General features: G+C 50.3%; 1 protein-coding gene across 1 annotated transcript in view; it reads right to left on the reverse strand.

The window, feature by feature from the left end:
• The window catches only part of SERTAD4 (SERTA domain containing 4), a 64457-nt gene extending 56759 nt beyond the window's left edge, over positions 1-7698 (reverse strand). Inside the window, exon 1 of the mRNA XM_075338000.1 lies at positions 7412-7698. The gene's annotated coding sequence lies outside the window, so the exon portion shown is untranslated. The remainder of the gene's footprint in view (positions 1-7411) is intronic.
• Positions 7699-22810: the final 15112 nt, after the last annotated feature.

Consider the following 22810-nt stretch of genomic DNA (forward strand, 5'->3'; position numbering starts at 1 on the left):
GTGCTCCATCCCCCATGCTGCGCACTCCCCATCGTGCTCTATCCCCCATGCTGCGCACTCCCAAACGTGCTCCATCACCCATGCTGTGCACTCCCCATCGTGCTCCATCCCCCATGCTGCGCACCCCCCATCGTGCTACATCCCCCATGCTGCACACTCCCCATCGCGCTCCATCCCGCATGCTGCGCACTCCCCATCGTGCTCCATCCCCCATGCTGCGCACTCCCCATCGTGCTCCATCCCCCATGCTGTGCACCCCCCATCGTGCTCCACAGTCACACATCAGACAGTATACACGCACACATCTGATTGCATACACTCACACACACACCCCACTTCTCCCTGTGCCCACCGGTGGGCGGTCCCAGCAGCTGTGCTGCACGCCGTGCTCCTGTGCCGACACTCACAGATCCGATCGCATACACTCACACACACACTCACACATCAGAACACACTCACACACATCCGATCGCATGCACATATGCGCTCACACAATCACAACATCCGGAGATACCACATGCTTCCGGCCATGTGATCCTCCGGCAGGTCCTGGAAAGTCACTGCACGCACAGTATCGCCGCCGAGAAGCAAGCGATATCACGGGATGTTGTGAGTGTGTGGATGCGATCTGATGTGTGTGTGAGAGTGTGATCTGATGTGTGTGTGTGTGTCTGTTCTTATGTGTGTGCGTGTGTGTGTGTGTTCCGCCGCTGCAGGACCTTGATGCGCTCACCTCGGGGCGAGAGGCCATTCCGTGTGGGGGCGGAGACTGGGCGAGCGGCCAATCCGTGCGGGGGGGACGGAGCCGAGGCGAGGCGCCAATCCGTGAGGCCGAGCGGCCAATCCGTGCGGGGGGCGGGGCCATGGCGAGCCCAGCGGCCAATCCGCTGTTTGTCACCGTAAGGACATGTCACCATAAGGACACAATGGAGCAAGACAGACAGACAGACAGACAGACAGAATAAGGCAATTATATATATAGATTATATTATTCAGACCTAAAATCAACTGAATGCCTAATGACGATTTCCTGAAACCAGGAACTCATTTAGTCCAAATAAAAACTAAAAAAAAATCTCATTTCTTATAAAATTAATTGTCCCTCCAATAGATAGAATTGTTCCGACGCGTTTCATTGCCTGAAAGACAACTCGTCAGGGGACATAATACTTCTTATGAGACAAGAAAAAACACCCCTAAGAAAGGGGAATTAGAATATCTCTCTCAAAGATATCACCCCACACTTCCAGATTGTATCCTATTGTTGCCACCCTAAAAAAAAATTGTTAGCAGGCTCCATATGCAAGGGAGTAGTGTTTTATTAAGGGCTAGGGTCAATATAATAATTCCTGCCCCTTCTAATTCCATTAAATGTATTATGTCCCCTGATGAGTTGCCTTTCAGGACATTATATAGGATATTATCAGATTTTTAGGGGACATCGTTCGTGTTCTTTTGCCCATAAACAGTGGGTATAAAAAGTCTACACATCTCTATTAAAAAGCCGTAACATAATGTGGTTACATAAATATGCACACCCTTAAACTAATGCTTTATTGAAGTACCCAACTCTTTTCCGAAGTCTCTTAGGGAGGCACATCTAGAACAGTCAATCTTTGCCCCCTCTTCCTTACAGTAGCTCCAACTCTGTCAGATTATGAGGGCATGTCATTTGTACAGCGCCCTCTTCAGGTCCCACATAGATTTTCAGTAGGATTCCAGTCTGGGTTCTGGCTGGACCATTCTAAAACAATGATCTTCTTCTGGCGAAGCTATTCTTTTGTTGATATGGAGGAGTGCTTAGGGTCGTTGTTGTGCTGAAAGGTGAAAATCCTCTTCATCTTCAGCTTTTTAGCAAACAGTCCAGAAGCATAAAGGTGTCTCCACCATGCTTCAATGTGTGCATGGTGTTCTTTTAGTGATGCACAGTATTGTTTTACACCAAACATTTGGAAATATGGCCAAAACAGTTAACCTAGGTCTTATCAGATCATAACCCTTTTTCCACATGCTTTTTGAAGACATGAAATAGGTTTAGCAAAACATTGCCAGCCTTCGATATTTTTCTTTTTAAGAAAAGGCTTCTGTTTTGCCACCTACCCCACAGGCCAGATGTATGAGAAAGACAGGAGATTATTGTCACATGCAGTACACAGTCAGTACTTGACAGAAATTCCTGCAGCTCCTTTATTGTGACTCTAGGCCTCTTGGTAGCCTTCCAGACCAATTTTCTTCTTCTCTTTTCATCAATTTGTCAGGAACGTCCAGTTCTAGGTCATATCAGTGTTGTGCCAAATTTGTGCCATATTTAAGTCCCTTCTTGATGATGTCTTCACAGTGCTCCAAGATATATATATTGCCTTGGAACATGTTTTGTATGCTTCTCTGACTGATAAGTGTCAACAATGAGATCCTTTTGCTGTGTTGTAAGCTGTTTACAGACTATGGCTTATGCTGTAAAAAAATCCTTCTAAAATAACTAAACTTTATGTAGTGTTAAACAAAATCCCTGTAAATGATGGCAGCTGTGCATTGACTACTATGAGTATAAATGCGATTGGCTAGTTCCGAACACAACCACATCCCCAATTATAGGGTGTTCACACTAATGCAACCACATTTTTGTAGTTTTTTTACGTTTATTTTCCCATGAAAATGATTTCAGATTTATTTCTTTTAATAGATTTGAACATATTATTAAAGGTGGAAAAAGTTCTGAAATTATTCTTCATGGTATGATTTTTTTTCAAATGACAGAAACCTCGCATTTTAACAGGGGTGTGTAGACTTTCTATATCCACAGTAGCGTAAATATCAATTGTTCTGTAGAATGACCCACTAGATTTCAATCCACAAGAGAGGGTTATAGGTTTTCCAGTTGTAGTAGGGTGTCTTACAAGCATCGCTCCCTTGGAAAAAATTAGGTAAATTAACCCTACTCCAGAATGAAGAAAACAGTCTGTCCAGTGCCACTTACTGACCGTATGAGGAGAGGTCATTTAATAACATTTACAATAGAGAAAACAATGGAAAAAATCCTGAAAATCAGAATACAACCAGCTGTTACTGATATATCTGCTGGTCTTAACTCTAATCAGTCTGAAACTACATAGTGATGTCATCGATTGATAACAGTGATGTCATATAGTCAAGCTAGCAGTGTAGTGTGTTTATTTGGATGGTGATGTCACAGAGTAGAACAGTGATGTCATACTGTCTATATAGAAGATCATCCTGAGTGATTGGATGGTGATGTCACAGAGTAGTGCCGTGATGTCATACTGTCTATATAGAAGATCATCCTGAGTGATTGGATGGTGATGTCATTGAGTAGTGCCGTGATGTCATACTGTCTATATAGATCATCCTGAGTGATTGGATGGTGATGTCATAGAGTAGTGCCGTGATGTCATACTGTCTATATAGAAGATCATCCTGAGTGATTGGATGGTGATGTCGTTAAGTAGTGCCGTGATGTCATACTGTCTATATAGATCATCCTGAGTGATTGGATGGTGATGTCGTTAAGTAGTGCCGTGATGTCATACTGTCTATTTAGATCATCCTGAGTGATTGGATGGTGATGTCATAGAGTAGAACAGTGATGTCATACTGTCTATATAGCTCATCCTGAGTGATTGGATGGTGATGTCATTGAGTAGTGCCGTGATGTCATACTGTCTATATAGATCATCCTGAGTGATTGGATGGTGATGTCATAGAGTAGTGCCGTGATGTCATACTGTCTATATAGATCATCCTGAGTGATTGGATGGTGATGTCATAGAGTAGTACCGTGATGTCATACTGTCTATATAGATCATCCTGAGTGATTGGATGGTGATGTCATAGAGTAGTGCCGTGATGTCATACTGTCTATATAGATCATCCTGAGTGATTGGATGGTGATGTCATTGAGTAGTGCCGTGATGTCATACTGTCTATATAGATCATCCTGAGTGATTGGATGGTGATGTCATAGAGTAGTACCGTGATGTCATACTGTCTATATAGATCATCCTGAGTGATTGGATGGTGATGTCATAGAGTAGTGCCGTGATGTCATACTGTCTATATAGAAGATCATCCTGAGTGATTGGATGGTGATGTCGTTAAGTAGTGCCGTGATGTCATACTGTCTATATAGATCATCCTGAGTGATTGGATGGTGATGTCGTTAAGTAGTGCCGTGATGTCATACTGTCTATATAGATCATCCTGAGTGATTGGATGGTGATGTCGTTAAGTAGTGCCGTGATGTCATACTGTCTATATAGATCATCCTGAGTGATTGGATGGTGATGTCATAGAGTAGTGCCGTGATGTCATACTGTCTATATAGATCATCCTGAGTGATTGGATGGTGATGTCACAGAGTAGTGCCGTGATGTCATACTGCCTGGCTCAAAGGAATATAGTGATGTCACAATCTACAGTATATAACCAATAAAAGTTTATGATGGGATGATGATGATGACATCACAGAGAATTATGTTTATGTCACCCAGTCTATATTACTTCTTAGTGTGAATGATTGTATGGTGATGTCACACAGGAGTACAGTGATTTCATAAAGCAGTACAGTGGTGTTAGAAAAGTACAGTGATGTCACAGAGGAGTACACTACTGTAACAAAGCAGTACAGTGCTGTTAGAAGACTACAGTGATGTCACAGAAGAATATACTGATGTCATAGAGGAGTACACTGATGTAATAGAGCAGTACAGTGGTGTCAGAAGAGTACAGTGATGTCATAGAGGAGCACAATGATGTCACAGAGGAGTACACTGATGTCACAGAGGAGTACAGTGATGTCAGAAGAGTACAGTGATGTCACTGAGGAGTACACTGATGTCAGAAGAGTACAGTGATGTCAGAGAGGAGTACTCTAATGTAACTGAGCATTACAGTGATGTCAGAAGAGTACAGTGATATCACAGAGAAGTATAGTGATGTCATAGAGGAATACACTGATGTAACAGTAGTACAGTGGTGTCAGAATAGTACAGTGATGTCACAGAGGAGCAAAATGATGTCACAGAGGAGTACACTGATGTCATAGAGGAGTACACTGATGTCACAGAGGAGTACACTGATGTCACAGAGGAGTACACTGATGTCACAGAGGAGTACTCTGATGTCATAGAGGAGTACACTGATGTCAGAAGAGTACAGTGATGTCATAGAGGAGTACACTGATGTCACAGAGGAGTACACTGATGTCAGAAGAGTACAGTGATGTCACTGAGGAGTACACTGATGTCAGAAGAGTACAGTGATGTCACTGAGGAGTACACTGATGTCAGAAGAGTACAGTGATGTCATAGAGGAGTACTCTAATGTAACTGAGCATTACAGTGATGTCATAGAGGAGTACTCTAATGTAACAGCATTACAGAGAAGTATAGTGATGTCATAGAGGAATACACTGATGTAACAGTAGTACAGTGGTGTCAGAATAGTACAGTGATGTCACAGAGGAGTATACTGATGTCATAGAGGAGCACACTGATGTAACAACAGTACAGTGATGTCACATATAACTTCAGTGATGTCATAAAGGAGTACACTGATGTAATAGAGCAGTACAGTGGTGTCAGAAGAGTTGAGTGATGTCATAGAGGAGCACAGTGATATAACCGAGCAGTACAGTGATGTCACAGAGAGGTAGATTGATGTCATAGGAGTACACTGATGTAACCGAGCAGTACAGTTGTATCAGGAGAGCACAGTGATGTCACAGAGGAGGACACTGATGTCACAGAGGAGGACACTGATGTCACAGAGGAGGACACTGATGTCACGGTCTTCATAGCTTCTCAGTTTATAACCCGGATTATGGTGATGCAATCTGGTCTTTGTTTATATCTTCCATCCTCTCACCAGATAGACAGTCCACAGTTACTACCGTTCAGATAGCACAATGTAAGCTGATACTGCTGCGCCGTGCCCTGTGGGACTACCACCACTTATGAGACCAGAAAGAAACATTACCTCATCTCAAAAATAAAGAATAAATCGCTTTAAGATGTTTTCTATTTTCTGCAGCCCAAACCCAAACAAGTGATGGACTTCTGGAGAGGAAAAGCTCAACCCTAATACACAGAATGAGGGGGGCTTCTCCAAAAATAGATCATGTCATGTCGAAGTGCATGGGAAACAGTAGTGTAAAAACACACATATCCTAATCTTATCGGGGACATAAGGAACACATTATATTAAGCAGTCAAAATAAGATTAAAAAAGACAAATTTAATAAATCTAATAAAAAACTAAAAGTCTCATTAACCCCCAACATTCCCATTATATATATCAATAGACGACAGAGAGTGATGGAGACCTATGTAAAGCCTCGTTGTCTGATGGACAGGTGCGACTTTTACTTATAATTTCCTCCCAAAAAATGTTAAAACTCTAAGAAGGGGGGGAAAAAAAGCCCAATCTGTCGTAATAAAGAAAAAAACATAAAAATGAAGTAACTAAAATCACTAAAATTGATAATTGAAGTTCGGAAATAATGACATTTTCATGAAAGGAGGCAGAAGATAAAACCAGTGATGGTGTAGGAGGAATTACGAGAGCGATGAAAAAGTAATGGCCCCCCAAGTTTTAATCTGTCACCGGTGGGAATGAATATTGTGTATTTAGGTGAACGTCCCAGGTGCAGTATAGATGGGACACCTACGGGCAGGCGTGCGGCTTCTCCATCATCGGTGGGGGGGGAGGTAGACGTGGAGCTGTTAACCCTCAGGTATGTCATAAACACTAAAATATTCATCTGCCCAACCTAAAGTGACCTTCCTGGCAGCTCCGCAGACTGCTGGGAACAGACTGCTCCTTCCTCCAGCCCGGGGCCATGTTCTGACCTGATCATCCACAAGCACAGACACGATCCCTGGATACACAATCATGCGCTCTCGCCTCCACCATAAGAGACAATTAGTATTCCAAACAGCAATTACCACTATTATCACGTTAACCCCCTGCACGCAGCAGCCCCGACACGTCCCCCCCTTTTCTTTTTTTGGGTGCCTAATTATCTCCGAAAGATGCCTAAGAAAAAAAAAATACCACTTGCAAATTGCGCGGTATTTCGGAACAGATTACGCCAATTTTCATCGCATATGTACAAAATAAAAAAAAAATTAAAAAGTCGTCTGCGAAGAACTGGATGCAAAGTGGGCACTCGAGGCTCCGGACGCGTGCCAGCATGGCATCAGGAGGGTTTTTTGTTTGTACATGTACCCTCTGAATTGTAAATGATTATTATTATTATTATTATTATTATTATTATTATTATCGCCCTCTTCCAATGCGTAAAGCATAGAGTGATATCGCCTGCAAAGTTTTGGGGAAATTAATGGGATCGGGAACAAATACAATGCCAATAATTAGCCATCCATCGCCTTACCGGAGCTGGGTCCTGGCTGCGTCCTGAACGACGGATCACCGGATACCAGAGCGTAAATCCCCCGTCCTTCGCTGGCATCTGTGAGCCCCTGGCTGCTGCTGCTGCTGTGTGCACGGTGACTTGCAGCAGACGTTATGGTAATGAAATGATGGCTTATAGTCTAGCAGCCAGCGTGTGAAACCAGTAAATCCTGTTTAACATTTCCCTCTGGATCTCACAGTGTGCCCCCAGGGTTAGAAAGGAAATATGACAACCTCGTGTCTTACCCATGCAATGCACTAAGCTTTCCCTATTCTCCCTCCTCCAGACCAAGGAGGTGTGACTACTGGCACCTGGTGGCATTACCCGGCACTGCCCAGCCCTCCGCTGCCTGCTGGAGAGACGCGAGACGTGGTGGTACCCATCATCCCCATCACTTATCATCATGCCGGATGCTGCTCTCGTGTTATCCGCAGATGTAGCAGAGATGAATTTGTATCAAACTGTTTTCAGCCTCTGATTATCATCTTAATTAGGGTTCATTCACGACCGTCCCGTTCTTCCTGGTCCGTTCTTCCTGGTCCGTTCTTCCTGGTCCGTTCTTCCTGGTCCGGTCTTCCTGGTCCGGTCTTCCTGGTCCGGTCTTCCTGGTCCGGTCTCCCTGGTCCGGTCTCCCTGGTCCGGTCTCCCTGGTCCGGTCTTCCTGGTCCGGTCTTCCTGGTCCGGTCTTCCTGGTCCGTTCTTCCTGGTCCGGTCTCCCTGGTCCGGTCTCCCTGGTCCGGTCTCCCTGGTCCGGTCTCCCTGGTCCGGTCTCCCTGGTCCGGTCTCCCTGGTCCGTTCTTCCTGGTCCGTTCCTTTTTTCTATGGACCAAATTACTAGACCATGTTTTTCTATGTGTTTTGTGTAAAAACGGATTCCGTGTGTCATCTGTATCCAGTCTCTTTTTTTGGAACACATATATATATATATCTATGTATATATATATATATATATATATATATATATATATATACATACATATACATACATATACATATATACTGAATATATATATTTACACTGTATATATATATATATATATACATACATATAGTATATATACATTTATTAACATATAGCGCTATTAATTCCACAGGGCTTTATATACATCAGTAACTCTGTCCCCATTGGGGCTCACAATCTACAGTCCCTATCTGTAGGTCTTTGGAGTGTGGGAGGAAACCCATGCAAACACGGGGAGAACATACAAACTCTTTATAGATACCATCCTTGGTAGGAATTGAACCCAGAACCCCAGCCCTGCAAGACTGCAATTGTCGCGGGCGGGGAGGAGGGTGTCAGCACACCGCGCTCACCCCTTCTGCTCGGGTCCGGCAGTTGCTCCTGGTGGCTCGAGCTGCGGGCCGGATCCCGGGGTGTTTCGAGCGACACTCCTCGCCCGTGAGTGAAAAGGGGGGTGTTTGTTGGGATTATAGTTCGTGACGCCACCCACGGTTGTGGTGATGGCACCACCGCTGCTCAGTGTGAGGGTCCCGGGGATGGTGATGGGAGCAGCCAGGTGTTGTGTTGCCCCTCCGTGGGTAGGGGTTGGTGATCCCGGGGCCCGGTGAAGAGATGTGAAGTGTAGGGCCTGGAGGGCGCAGGGACGCGGGGGCAGCGCTATGCCTTGCGGCACTGTGGTACTCACTCAGCCTGAGACACGGACACAGTTTGTACGGTAAACAAACGGCTGGTAGGACGGTCCCACAGACGGTTGCACCTGCACTCCCGGTAGGTGACGGTGACGTCTCTCTTCCTTGCACCTGTTTGACTGATGGTAGCGGTGGATTCCCTCCGGTTACCCGCTCCCCGACTGCAATCTGGGCCGGAGGAGCTCTACACTTTGCCCGCAGGCGCTGGCCCTGGGGAAACTGGTGCCTTGGCGGTGGCGGTGTCTCCCCGGTAATGGTCGGGCTGTTGCCGTCAATCGGGACTTTGTTGCTGGGGGATCTGCGTCCCCTTCACTGATGGATTCGGCAAATTGGGCGACTCCTAGCCTTGCCGGGGTCCGAGAGGCCCCTGCCCTGATGCTGACTGTCCTTCGGAACACTGCTCCAGACCACCGGGCACACAGCCAACGGGGTCCTTCCAGGAACTTCCAAACGGTCCCCCTCCGGACAGTCACCGCCGTCGCTGACCTTGCTGTTCTAGCCCTACACACAGCTGGGCTCTCAGGCTTCTCCTTCTTTTCCACTTTCCTTTCCTTCACTTTCACTTCTGGTTGTTTCCTCTAGCCCCTGCCTGGGCTACTCTGCTGTTCACTCAAGCTCCTCCTGAGCTAAACTGCTTCTTTACTCAAGCCCTGCCTGGGCTAATCTGCTTCTTTACTCAAGCCCTGCCTGGGCTAATCTGCTGTTGACACAGGCTCACCCTGGGCTCGTCTGCCTGACACTTCCTGCCTCCAGAGTTGTGAGCTCCTTGGTGGGCGGAGCCAACCGCCTGGCCCACCCCCTGGTGTGCATCACAGACTCCTGGAGGGAGGCAACAAGGATTTCTGGTTAGCAGGTGTGCCTACCTGGAGTGTGGGGTGTAGTGGTGTTGTTATCTGTGTCCCCTGGCTTGCCCAGGGCGACACATTCCCCCTTAGCAAAATGCAGACCGTCCGCGGGCTGCCGTCCTACACCGGTTTTATTTTTCTGTAAAAAGGGGATAACAGGTTAAACATAACATAAGCATTTTCAATCAACTCTTCCCAAGACGGGAGGCACATTTTACTTTTAACGTTTCAACGGTATACGGTCACGGTTTCCGCTCTCTCCCACCCAAGCAACCTGGCCCTGATGCTGCCCCTAAAACCCAGGCAGCACCCCTTGACCCACAGTCCAGCACAAGTCACCCGAGCGGGATCTGTCCTTCCCTCCAGAGGGTAGCCACCGGTCCCTTTGGTGGCTGGGCCCTGGCCTGCTCTGCTCAGGGCCCTCCCTCCAACCTGCCTCTCCGTAGGCGGCCTGCGGAAACGGTAACGGTACCCAACATATTTACAAGCCACTAACGTTTGTGGTTGCCCTGCAGAGTTCACGGGCTTGTCCATGGCTAGTTCCCATGCATTTTTAACTTTAAACGGTCCCCACGGGGACAACGGTGCCAGCTCCTGCCGGTTGCTAATCACAGCTGACAATCAGGTGAAAACTCGGGTAATCATTTTCATTATCTTTGCAGAACTTTCCAACTTTTTCAAACAAGCACACAACACTCTTTTACATTTGCGGGCCCCTCTTACTCATAGAACGGTCTCCCTGTACCTAAGTGGGGGTCTACCTAGGTTGGAACGGGTGGACCTTCGGGGCCCGGTGTCAGTGGTGCTAGACAGTGGGGTAGAGGGAACAATCGGTTCCTCCTCCCTGCTATAGTATGGGGCAGGCGGAGGTGCAGGGGGGCTGGGTACAGGTTCATCCCTGGGCACTGGCACTGGTTCTGGCTCACGGTTAACCGCTTCCACTACTTCTTCATCCACGGGTTGTGGGAACAGTATCACTGGAAGTATCACCGCGCCGTTCTGTGTAGGCCAGTTTGCTGGGAAGTCACCCATGACAGTGTGGATCACCTCTGCTGCCTTTTCCACTGGTGGAGGAACCGGTACTTCAGCCTCTGCTTTTAACGCTGGGGGGCATTTCTTCAGATGGTCCCGAGAAACTGTGGCCAGGGTGCCCCCTTGGTCACGACTGATCTGGTAGGTCTTCCCATTGTCCCACTCGGTGGGTTGTACGACGTAAGGGACTTGCTCCCACTGGTCATCCAGTTTGTGGGCTTTTCTCTTCCGTTTCAGCACCACATCTCCCGGCTGGAAAGGACCTGCAGGCGCCTTCTGGTTGAACCGGTGCTCTTGCTGTTCTCGACTTCGACTGAGGTTTTTCTCCACATACTCCTGGATTTGCCGGTACTGGGCCCTCCTCCGACTTTCCCACTCTGCCGTTGAAGGGAGTGCTTCCGGAGCCTCCAACCCCATCTCCAGATCCACCGGCAGGCGGCCAGGCCGGGCCCTCATCAGATACGCTGGGGTGCACTTCGTCGAGCTGGATGGGATATTATTGTACATGTCGACCAAGTCGGGTAACTTTTCCGGCCACATGTTCCGTTCTTCCAGCGGTAGCGTCTTGAGGAGCCCCAGGACCAAGTGATTCATTTTCTCGCACATGCCGTTGGTTTGGGCGTGGTACGGAGTGGTCCGGATCTTCTTGCAGCCGTACAACTGGCAGAATTCGTGAAACACTTCTGCTTCAAAAGCCGGGCCTTGGTCAGTCAGCACCTTCTCGGGGTACCCATGGGGTCGGCAAAAATAGGCCTGGAACGCTCGGGCAGCGGTTCGACCAGTCAAGTCCTTAACGGGGACTACCACCATGAATCTTGAGTAGTGGTCTACCATGGTCAACGCGTAGGTGTACCCACTTCGGCTAGGGGTGAGTTTGACATGGTCCAGGGCGACCAGCTCCAGCGGCTGATGGGTGACTATGGGATGTAACGGTGCCCTCTGGCTAGTCTCGTCCTTTCTCCTCAGTGTACAAGGACCGCACTCTCGGCACCAGGCTTCCACCGATTCACGCATCCCACTCCAATAGAACCGCTCCCGCAACAGCATCTCCAGCTTCTTCCACCCGAAGTGGCCAGCACCATCATGGTATGCCCGCAGGACGGTAGCAACCTCAGCTTGAGGAACGATCAACTGGCATATTTTCTCATGGGTCTTTGGGTTGATCAGCTCACGGTACAGCCTCCCTTGGTGTAGGTAGAGCCGTTTTCGTTCTTTCCACAAGCGTTGGGCTTCGGCTGGAGCGGCAGGGTCTATTCCCATAGCACCTTGTTCCACCAGGGTCTTGACAAGGCGGACAGCCGGTGCTTGGTCCTGGGCATCCTGCCACTCTTGACTGGGCCGCGGGTCCAGGTCCGCCCGTTGCTGACATACTTGTACCCTCTCAGTAGGCGGCTGGTGAAACGCAGGCAACTCAATCTCCTCGAGGTCGTCATCCTCACACCCCTCTTCTGACAAATGGGGCATCCGGGAGAGTGCATCTGCATTGATGTTGACACGACCAGCTCGGTACTTTATGGTGAAATCATAGTTGGCTAACCGGGCTACCCACCGCTGCTCCAGCGCGCCCAACTTGGCCGTGTCCAGGTGAGTTAGCGGATTGTTGTCCGTAAACGCGGTGAATTTCGCCGCCGCCAGGTAGTGGCGGAACCGCTCTGTGATAGCCCACACCAACGCCAATAGCTCGAGCTTGAAGGAGCTATAGTTCTCAGGGTTCCTTTCGGTCGGCCGGAGTTTTCGGCTGGCGTAGGCAATCACCTTCTCCTTCCCATCCTGGACCTGGGACAAGACCGCTCCTAGCCCCACGTTACTGGCGTCCGTGTGGAGGATGAACGGGCGCCCATAATCAGGGTACGCCAAGACCTCTTCTCCGGTCAAGGCCGCCTTCAACTGGCCAAAGGACTCCTCATGCTTGTCCTCCCACAACAGTGGGGCTCCAATAGGTCTACCACCTTTGGTCTGTCCCACGAGGAGATCTTGCATGGGGGCAGCCATCTTCGTGTACCCCTTTATAAAGCGCCGATAGTACCCCACCAGACCCAGGAACTGCCTTACTTCCCTCACTGTGGTTGGTCTCGGCCAGCTTTGGATGGCAGTGATCTTCTCAGGGTCTGGGGCGACACCATCCGCACTCACCACGTGTCCTAGATACTGCACCCTGGGTTTCAGCAGATGGCACTTCGAGGGCTTCAACTTCATCCCGAACTTGGCAAGGGACGCGAACACCTCGGCCAGGTGCTCCAGATGGGCCTCATACGTCTGGGAATAAACAATCACATCATCCAAATACAGCAGGACGGTCTCGAAGTTTAAATGTCCCAGACAGCACTCCATCAACCGTTGGAAAGTCCCGGGGGCATTGCACAGCCCAAACGGCATGCTATTGAATTCGCATAGCCCCATCGGGGTGGTGAAGGCGGTCTTCTCCCGGTCCTCGGGGGCCACGGCCACTTGCCAGTATCCGCTGGTGAGGTCAAGGGTCGAGAAGTAGTTTGCAGTTCTCAGTGCAGCCAAAGATTCTTCAATACGAGGCAATGGATAGGCATCTTTATGGGTTATCTGGTTGATCTTCCGGTAGTCCACACACATCCGCATGGTACCATCCTTCTTCTTGACCAGTACCAACGGAGCGGCCCAGGGACTACAACTGTCCCGAATAACCCCTGCCTCCTTCATATTCTTCAACATATCCTTGGCACACTGATAATGTGCAGGGGGAATAGGTCTGTACCTCTCTTTGATAGGGGGATGTTCACCCGTGGGAATGTGGTGTTGGACCCCCTTGATCTGCCCAAAGTCTAGGGGGTGCTTACTGAAAACCTGTTCGTACTCCTGCACTACCCTGTGTACCCCTGCCCTGTGATGTGTAGGGGTATCATCAGTGCCCACATGTAGCTGTTGGTGCCACTCCTTGGTGTCCCCCTGGGGTGGGGAAGTGCTGGTGGTAGGTGGGAGTGTGGGTGGACGGGCTTCCTGGATAGTGTGAGGGTCCAGGGTGAGCAGCTTGGCAATGGTGGCATACCGGGGGAGCCTGACTTCTTCCTCCCCACAGTTCAACACTCTCACAGGCACTCTCCCTTTCTTCACATCTACCACCCCTCGGGCGGCCACTACGGTGGGCCAGTGCTCGGAAGGCATGGGCTCCATCATCGCAGGGTAGTCACGCCCCTGAGGCCCTACTGCTGCCCTACACCAGATCATCATCTCACTCCTAGGGGGCACAGTCAATGGAGCAACATCCATCACTCGCACTCCACCAATCTCCCCTCCGGTTGAGCTTACATGCTGGCGGTACATCAGGGCGCGGATCTCACGCTGCACAGCCCTCTGCCGGCTCCCCGCCGCCGTGGCGGCTAGCTGCTGCAAAAGGTTCAGCACATCAGCCATGCAGTGTTCCATCACATTGGTTCCCAACACTATTTTCGGGTTATGATCACTAGGCTCATTCATGATCACAATCATACCCTGGTGTTGCAGTTCAGCTTGCCCCACTGTCATAGCCACCTCTTTATACCCCACCTGGGTCAATGGAAGTCCATTAGCGGCAATCAAATTTATACTATTGTCTGGAGGCGCTAGCTCGTCTGTGGCCCAATATCGCTGATACAATGTGTACGGTATGGTCGTTACCTGTGATCCGGTGTCCAAGAGAGCCATCACGGGTATGCCGTCCACAGCCACAGGGATGATAGGGCGGGCCCCGACGTATCGGTCTCGCCAGTCCGGGGGGCCACGGTGTTCTACTCCTGAGGATTGGCCCGGGGCCCCAGGGGTTGCTCGTTTAATGGGCACTGTCGGTAAACATGGCCCGGCTTACGGCACTTGTAGCAGATTGGAGGTCTGCTCCGCGGGTTGTTAGCGCTTCTCTGCTGCATCCAGGGAACATCTTCGGGACTGTCAGCAAGCTGTATCGGCGCTGGGGGCTGAGATCTGGTCAGAGGTTGTAGTGCAGCAAGGATTTTAGCAAGGTCTCCATCCAGGCGACGGACCTGGGCTGCCAGTTCTTCCACTACGCTGCTCGAAGCTGCAGGTAGTAAGGAGGTTGGTTTGGCTGGGGCCGCCACAACAGGAGCTGTCTCGACGGGCCACGGGACAGTTTCCAGAGCTTCAGCAGCTGGGGGCTGTAGTGCTTTGATAGCTCGCTCCTTTAGCACAGCAAAGTCCACATCAGGGTGTTCCAGAGCCCACAGCCGGAGTTGTTTACGATCCTCAGGGGACCTCATCCCCTGTGCGAATTGCTCCACTAACATCTTGTTGCTATCCGCCTCATTAATAGAGTTCACCCGCTTTAGCGTGCGGAGGGCGGTCTGCAGACGTAGGGCATAGTCCCGAATGCTATCCCCAGCTCGCTGCCGGCACTGGTAAAACTGCATCCTCAGCTCAGCTTCAGTCCGGGTCTCGAAGGCAGTCTGTAGCTTCTCGAAGATGGTGGCTACAGAGAGCCGGTCCCCCTCGGCCCAGGTCTCCGCTTCCTGCTCCGCCGCACCGGTTAACTGGCCCAGCACTATCGCTGCACGTTGCTTATCAGTCAGGGGGTACAGCTCTAGCAACGGGTTAAGCTTTTTCCGGAAGGCCTGCAAGGCATCCGGTTTCCCGTCATACTGCGGTAGCCAGGCAGCTCCGGGTGCATAGGGCAAGGAAAACGGCATGACCTGAGCAAGCGCGGGGGCCGCGGCACCTCCCGCCAGTACGGCCGGGACCTGGGCAGGCCCATTCCCATCCGCGGGTGCCGCTGCGGCTGCGACCACCGCTCTTCCAGCGGCTCCGTCGGGCGCAGACATCTTGTTTCTGTCCCCCTTAGCTCTTTCCGGCCCCTCCTCTCTCGGGGCGGAGTTTTGGCCTTCGCGCCTCTACTGCTCGAGAAGACGCACGAGCGGGAACTTTTCGCGCCAAAGATGGCGACTTCTGAAATTTTTCTGCCGGATACCTCCGGCGGTAACAAGGCGCACCTCTACCAGACGGCAGAGCGGTAAGATCCTGTTCGTGACGCCAAGTTGTCGCGGGCGGGGAGGAGGGTGTCAGCACACCGCGCTCACCCCTTCTGCTCGGGTCCGGCAGTTGCTCCTGGTGGCTCGAGCTGCGGGCCGGATCCCGGGGTGTCTCGAGCGACACTCCTCGCCCGTGAGTGAAAAGGGGGGTGTTTGTTGGGATTATAGTTCGTGACGCCACCCACGGTTGTGGTGATGGCACCACCGCTGCTCAGTGTGAGGGTCCCGGGGATGGTGATGGGAGCAGCCAGGTGTTGTGTTGCCCCTCCGTGGGTAGGGGTTGGTGATCCCGGGGCCCGGTGAAGAGATGTGAAGTGTAGGGCCTGGAGGGCGCAGGGACGCGGGGGCAGCGCTATGCCTTGCGGCACTGTGGTACTCACTCAGCCTGAGACACGGACACAGTTTGTACGGTAAACCAACGGCTGGTAGGACGGTCCCACAGACGGTTGCACCTGCACTCCCGGTAGGTGACGGTGACGTCTCTCTTCCTTGCACCTGTTTGACTGATGGTAGCGGTGGATTCCCTCCGGTTATCCGCTCCCCGACTGCAATCTGGGCCGGAGGAGCTCTACACTTTGCCCGCAGGCGCTGGCCCTGGGGAAACTGGTGCCTTGGCGGTGGCGGTGTCTCCCCGGTAATGGTCGGGCTGTTGCCGTCAATCGGGACTTTGTTGCTGGGGGATCTGCGTCCCCTTCACTGACGGATTCGGCAAATTGGGCGACTCCTAGCCTTGCCGGGGTCCGAGAGGCCCCTGCCCTGGTGCTGACTGTCCTTCGGAACACTGCTCCAGACCACCGGGCACACAGCCAACGGGGTCCTTCCAGGAACTTCCAAACGGTCCCCCTCCGGACAGTCACCGCCGTCGCTGACCTTGCTGTTCTAGCCCTACACACAGCTGGGCTCTCAGGCTTCTCCTTCTTTTCCACTTTCCTTTCCTTCACTTTCACTTCTGGTTGTTTCCTCTAGCCCCTGCCTGGGCTACTCTGCTGTTCACTCAAGCTCCTCCTGAGCTAAACTGCTTCTTTACTCAAGCCCTGCCTGGGCTAATCTGCTTCTTTACTCAAGCCCTGCCTGGGCTAATCTGCTGTTGACACAGGCTCACCCTGGGCTCGTCTGCCTGACACTTCCTGCCTCCAGAGTTGTGAGCTCCTTGGTGGGCGGAGCCAACCGCCTGGCCCACCCCCTGGTGTGCATCACAGACTCCTGGAGGGAGGCAACAAGGATTTCTGGTTAGCAGGTGTGCCTACCTGGAGTGTGGGGTGTAGTGGTGTTGTTATCTGTGTCCCCTGGCTTGCCCAGGGCGACACACAATGCTAACCACTGAGCCACCGTGCCGCCCAACATAATCTATTCTTTTCCGCAAGTTGCGGACCGTGGACCAATAAAAGTCAATGGGTCAAAAAAGATGGAAGCATTTCCGTGTGGCTTCCGTATATGGGGACCTGGGTAAATTTATGACACTTCCCCCCTTCTGTTTTTTGCGGATGCTTCCTTCTGGAAGGAAAACGGATCGTTTTTTGCAGATGCTATTGTGGACACATGGATCCGTGTTTTGCGGTCAGCAAAAATGGGACGGTCATGTGAATTAAGCCTTATATAGCACCAACATATTCTGCAGCGCTGTACAGAGATGGTCACTCTCACATTCGGTGGTGTAACTTGAAGGGCATAGGTCCCAATGCAAAAGCTTCAATGGGGCACCAATTATTCAAAGTCTCAAAGGCCAAAAAGGACTTTTGGAGCCCGTAGGCTCCAAGGTGTTGGTGCGATTGCAACCCCTGCACCTATTGTAGTAGCTCACATCTAAATTGACATATCCTGTAATCATTCATTAGAACAGATCCTGCAAAGATCCATTGGAAAAAAAGTTCTGGAAACACAACTTTTTTTGTACGTTGCTAAATAACTGATTTCTGCAGGATCCATTTTTTTTTTTTACCATGAGAGTCTATGGAGAATGGATCAGTTAACGGATTCTTATTTAGTCATCCGTAATTTTTGCAATTGTAATGGATTAGCTTTTTCTTTCAGGATCCTTTTCAAATGGGATCTGTTCTTCAAAGACACCCTTGTTAAAAAATGGGATCATTTTGCCAATGGATCTCTGCAGAATCCGTTCTAATAGATGATTACAGGACATGTGAACTCAGCCTTAGTTTGCATTTGCAGACAGTAAGCAGAGATCTTGAAAATAATGAAATACTACCATAGCAATCTTATGGCAAACCCCACATAGACGTGAGGATCGTGTCTAGTGATAAATTCAGCTCTGCTACATCCATTCTACATTTATTGCTATAAAACACCATAATGGGAATGGATATTAATACTGTGGCTGTGCTATAAAAAAATGTTATCTCTTTTGTGATTTTTCTCTTTTTTTTTACTCCTCGAATTGAGGAGGCAGCATATTTTATGTAATGCCGTATATATCTTATGTGAAGGATCGTTAGAGAAAGGAGAAGGGATTATTCATTTTTGTGAGGCCAGCTGTGACTAGGTGATATTTCCACAGCTAATAACACAGAAGATCTTAAAGAGAACCTGTCATTTGCCATCAATAAGGATTTTTTTGTTATCTGATGTAGAAGCCGTTGTTCTCCTGAATCCGGCATTGTTTTTCTTTTCTTTCTATGACTCTCCATTCCTGAGATATGGCCTCCTTTTCCCTGCATATAAATCTCAGATTTTAGCCAACTGGGCGTAGTCCCTGATGGCTATAGAATTGAGAGCCACTCCCACTAGGATATATAGAAAAGATATATAGAGAGAGAGAAAAAAGCCATGGCCGGTGCAGTTCCAGTGGTGCTGGGGCTCGCAGTGCCAGGGCTCACGGGGGGATGTGACATCACGCGAGCCCTGTGTCCAATCAGCTCCGGCTTTTGTGTCACCGCCTTCGGACCAAACAAGCAATCAACAGGAAGTGAGCGGCAGCCACTTCCTGTTGATTAACTCATTTGTCCAAAGCCGGTGAGACAGAAGCCTGCACTGATTGAACGTGGGACTTGTCAACATCATGTGAGCCCCGAACTGCATCACCGCTGGAATCGCACTGGTGAATATAAAATTTTTTATTTTACCTGGGGGAAACGTGGAATCAGAAGGTGTTGTTCTACTGTAATAGTGGAAAACCCCTTTAAGATTCCAGTGGGTGGTTCTGTAACGGGGTGCCAGGGGTGCCTCTGGGCTTGTAGTCGTGGCCCCTTCTGTCAGGCTTACCCCTGGCTCCGCCGTCACTATCGGGACGGGAGATGTCTTGGTGGGGCAGAGTGTGGTGGTGCAGGTGTTGTCCGGCGCACAAATACTCTTCAGGCATGGTTCAATGCAAATAACAAACATGTTTTATTCTTCGCAAGTCTCCATACGTGGCAGTAACAAAACACAGTGCTGTGGCGCTTCCTTTAGCTGAGGGAAAGCCTGCCCTAGCGTCCCCTCAAGTGGGTGACTTGCCTGACTACTTCTCTTCGCCCGGCTCCCACTTCTGGCTACCCACAGCCCGGACCCACACCGGGACTGCTTCGCACTATGAGGTTCCGCCCGCTCCTTTTCTCTCCGGCTTCCCTGTACTTCCAGCTCCCTTCTTTCTTTCTTTCTTTCTGCCCACTCAGCTCCACACTCTGCCCCTGGCTGTTTCTTCTCTCCCGTCCCGGACACAACTGCCTTCAGCACACACTTCCTTTCCCCCTAAGCTGCCGGCTCCTCCGCCCTCCTCTACATTTTCTATGGGGACAGCATTAACCACTTCAGAGAAAACCTGTGCTTCCTTGTAAGGGGTCTGCCCACCCCTTACAGTTCTCTACTTAAACATTAAATTAGGAGAGCAGACTGTCAGTCATTACATGTCTCACACTGGTGATGCCTCCTTCCATTTTTAATTAGCTCCGGAGGCAGATTTTCAGGGAGATCTATGTCCAGCCCATAGATCTTAACAGATCATTTACATATTAAGACAAGTGTGGATCTTTCTGGAATAAGACTTCACGGAGGTGAGAATAGGTTTTTTTATTTTACCTGGGGTAACCATGTGGAATCAGAAGGGGCTGTCCTAGTAGTGGTGAACCCCTTTAAGAGTCTAGTGGGTGGTTCTGTACTTAAAAGTTAAATCAGAAGAGCAGACTGTCAGGCAATACATGTCTCACACTAGTGATGCCTCCTTTCATTTATAATAAGATCTGGAGGCAGATTTTCGGTGAGATCTATGTTCGGTCTATAGATCTGAACAGCTCATTTACATATTAATACAAATGTAGATTTCTCTGGAATAAGACATCGGATCGCAGATGTCAAGGTGTCATTTTATTCAGCTTTCTGTGACCTACAAGCTCATATAGACGGCTTAGGAGGGTTGATCCAACTGACAGATTCCCTTTAAAGACACATATATAATTCATAACAAGACATGCCACTGTGGTGCCCCTGTGCTTGAGGCGCCACAGGGTATTACACCACTTTTCAGGGGTAATATCTATCCCGGGTTAGGAGGGGGTTAACCTGCCGGTGCCTTCACAAAACACACACAAACAACAGTAGGTGCTTACTTACAGGGGGTTGGACTAGGGCAGGCAGGGGAATTAGCCATCACGAAGCATGGGATATTCCCAGTCATTAGGACAACCACCGGGGACGGGCACCACATGGGGTAGAAGTAGGCGCAACCATCACACTTAGTCCAGAACCTTCCTGGGCACAGCTTGGGATAATATCTTTAACTGACAACAGGAGTTTGTGTTTCTCTCTCTTTGTGTGCTCGTGGCTTGGAGCAGGAGGATGTGCCCAGGTTCCGGATAGCAACCGAGGGACACTTCGCTAAAAGAAGACTTTCACGGGCACTGGCGGTGACCGCTGACTATCTGGGATCAGCTGGAGCCCATCATGGCAGAGATTGGTACTCTGGGTCGGCGCCTGAACTACCAGAGAGTAAAAGACCTGGAACCGCAACCCCTGTCTCTGCCTCTCCTTTACCAGCATTGTCGCCCAGCGCTTTGGCGCCAACAGGGACTACCACGAGGACTACCACCACCCCCAGCCTGTGGGGAGCGACACCATCCCAGCTGCGACCCTCACCATTAGCCCCGGAGAGCAGCACCCGCCGAGTACCACAGGTGGTGTCACAATCTTAAAAGACTTTCCGAACCTCCAACTACCACCTCCATCCTCCCTGCTACCCTTCAACCCTCCTTTCTGTACGCCTCAGGGTAATGGAACCGGACCAGGCCACCCCGTGACATCGCAGAGGATCTGCACCCCGGCCCGGCAACGAGTAGGTTAAAACACCTGCCCCATGGGGCGCCACACCACCAACAATCCGGGACAGTGGGACCACTCCCAAAAAGTAAGACTGTCCCACTGGATCCAGAACTATAAATTATCCTCTTTCTAGCAGTGTATTTCTATATATACCACCTCCACATCTGTATACCACCCTCATGTGACTGTAGAAGGATATGTGATGTCGTGAAATCCACTGAATCGCTGTGTAACTTGCTTAGTATGGATGTCGGCTGCCAGTGACCGTCCATCTGTTAGTTTGTCCTGCAGCCAAGAGGGCATCTGTAGTTGTGGATGTTGGTGGTGTCTGTCAGTAATGACCCAGCAGTGATGTTCTGCGTGTGCTGTGCAGAGCATCGCTGCTTCCATATAATTAAGTTCATTGTACTTAGTTCTGCAGAATTATCCGAGCTCCGGACTCAAGGCCCTTCATGCTACATGCGTTCTGCTGGCATTTCATACCCGGTCATACCAGTTGTACAAGTTTAGTCCTCGCACCAAATTTACATACACATTATATAACACATTTGGGAATTCGGCACATGTTGCAATTAATCTGCAACTTTTTGCTTAATGTGACTCCTTAGTTTAGTTTAGTCTAGATCAGAGTTGGGCAGAGTGTGGCCCGCTGGCCACATCCGGTCCTCCTGACTGTTCCAGTCCGGTCTGAGGATCGAGACAGCAGAAGGGCTGAAAACTGCGGGCCACACCGTGCCCTCATCCGCTGCCCAACTGCCTCTGCCGCTTCCTGGTGTCATCACTATTTGCATTCACAGAATGCAGACACATTGTTAGAGGAGTGGCAGTTGGCTCAGTCTTCCACCAACCAGCGTGAGGCACTGCAGACGCGATTGTACCGCCCCGCGGCCTCGGCTGCGGCCGCCGAGCCGCTCGGATCCTTGCTTGTGTGCTGCGGGTGGTGGCTCGAGCCTCTCACGGACCCGGGGGTCACGTCGTTCTGAAAGGAGTAGTGGTGGTGCACGCAGGGGTTTGGGTGATTGTTTGGTGGAATTGATAAAGTTCGTGATGCCACCCATGGGTTGTGGTGATTGTATGGTGGACACCACCGCTGCCGTTGACTAGGCCTCCCGGGGACGGTGTTATGCAGCTTGATGTTAACCCCTCACCCAGGGGGCGATGGTCCCGGGGGCTCGCGGGAAGGTGAGGGCCGGGGTGCAGGGCGCAGGGTCGCGGTGCAGCGTGATGTGGTGTACTCACTCTGACACAAGATAACGGAGTCTCTGGTAAACCAAACGGTAGAATGGATGGGGCCCACAGCTGGCTGCGGTGTTCTCACTGGACAGGCTGGTGATGGCTGTCGGTTCCCTGCACCTGTGTTATGTAGTTTTTGACTCCTGTGCCTGGACACTGGTAGTCCGCTCCCCGGCGTGTAAGTGTCGTAGGAGCCCATTTGCCCGCAGGTGCTGGCCCTTTGGATCCCTTGCCTTTGGCGGTGGCACTTATCCGAGATGGTTGGGCTGTTGCCGTCAATCAGGACTTGGGTGGGAATGAACCCCTGAGGTCCAGACCGCAATCAGTAAATTCGACTATCAGGGCGGCTTGTAGCCTAGTTGGGGTCTGAGTACCGTGCTTGGTGC

This window comes from Anomaloglossus baeobatrachus, chromosome 3 (genome assembly GCF_048569485.1).
Source record: "Anomaloglossus baeobatrachus isolate aAnoBae1 chromosome 3, aAnoBae1.hap1, whole genome shotgun sequence".
Lineage (NCBI taxonomy): Eukaryota > Metazoa > Chordata > Amphibia > Anura > Aromobatidae > Anomaloglossus > Anomaloglossus baeobatrachus.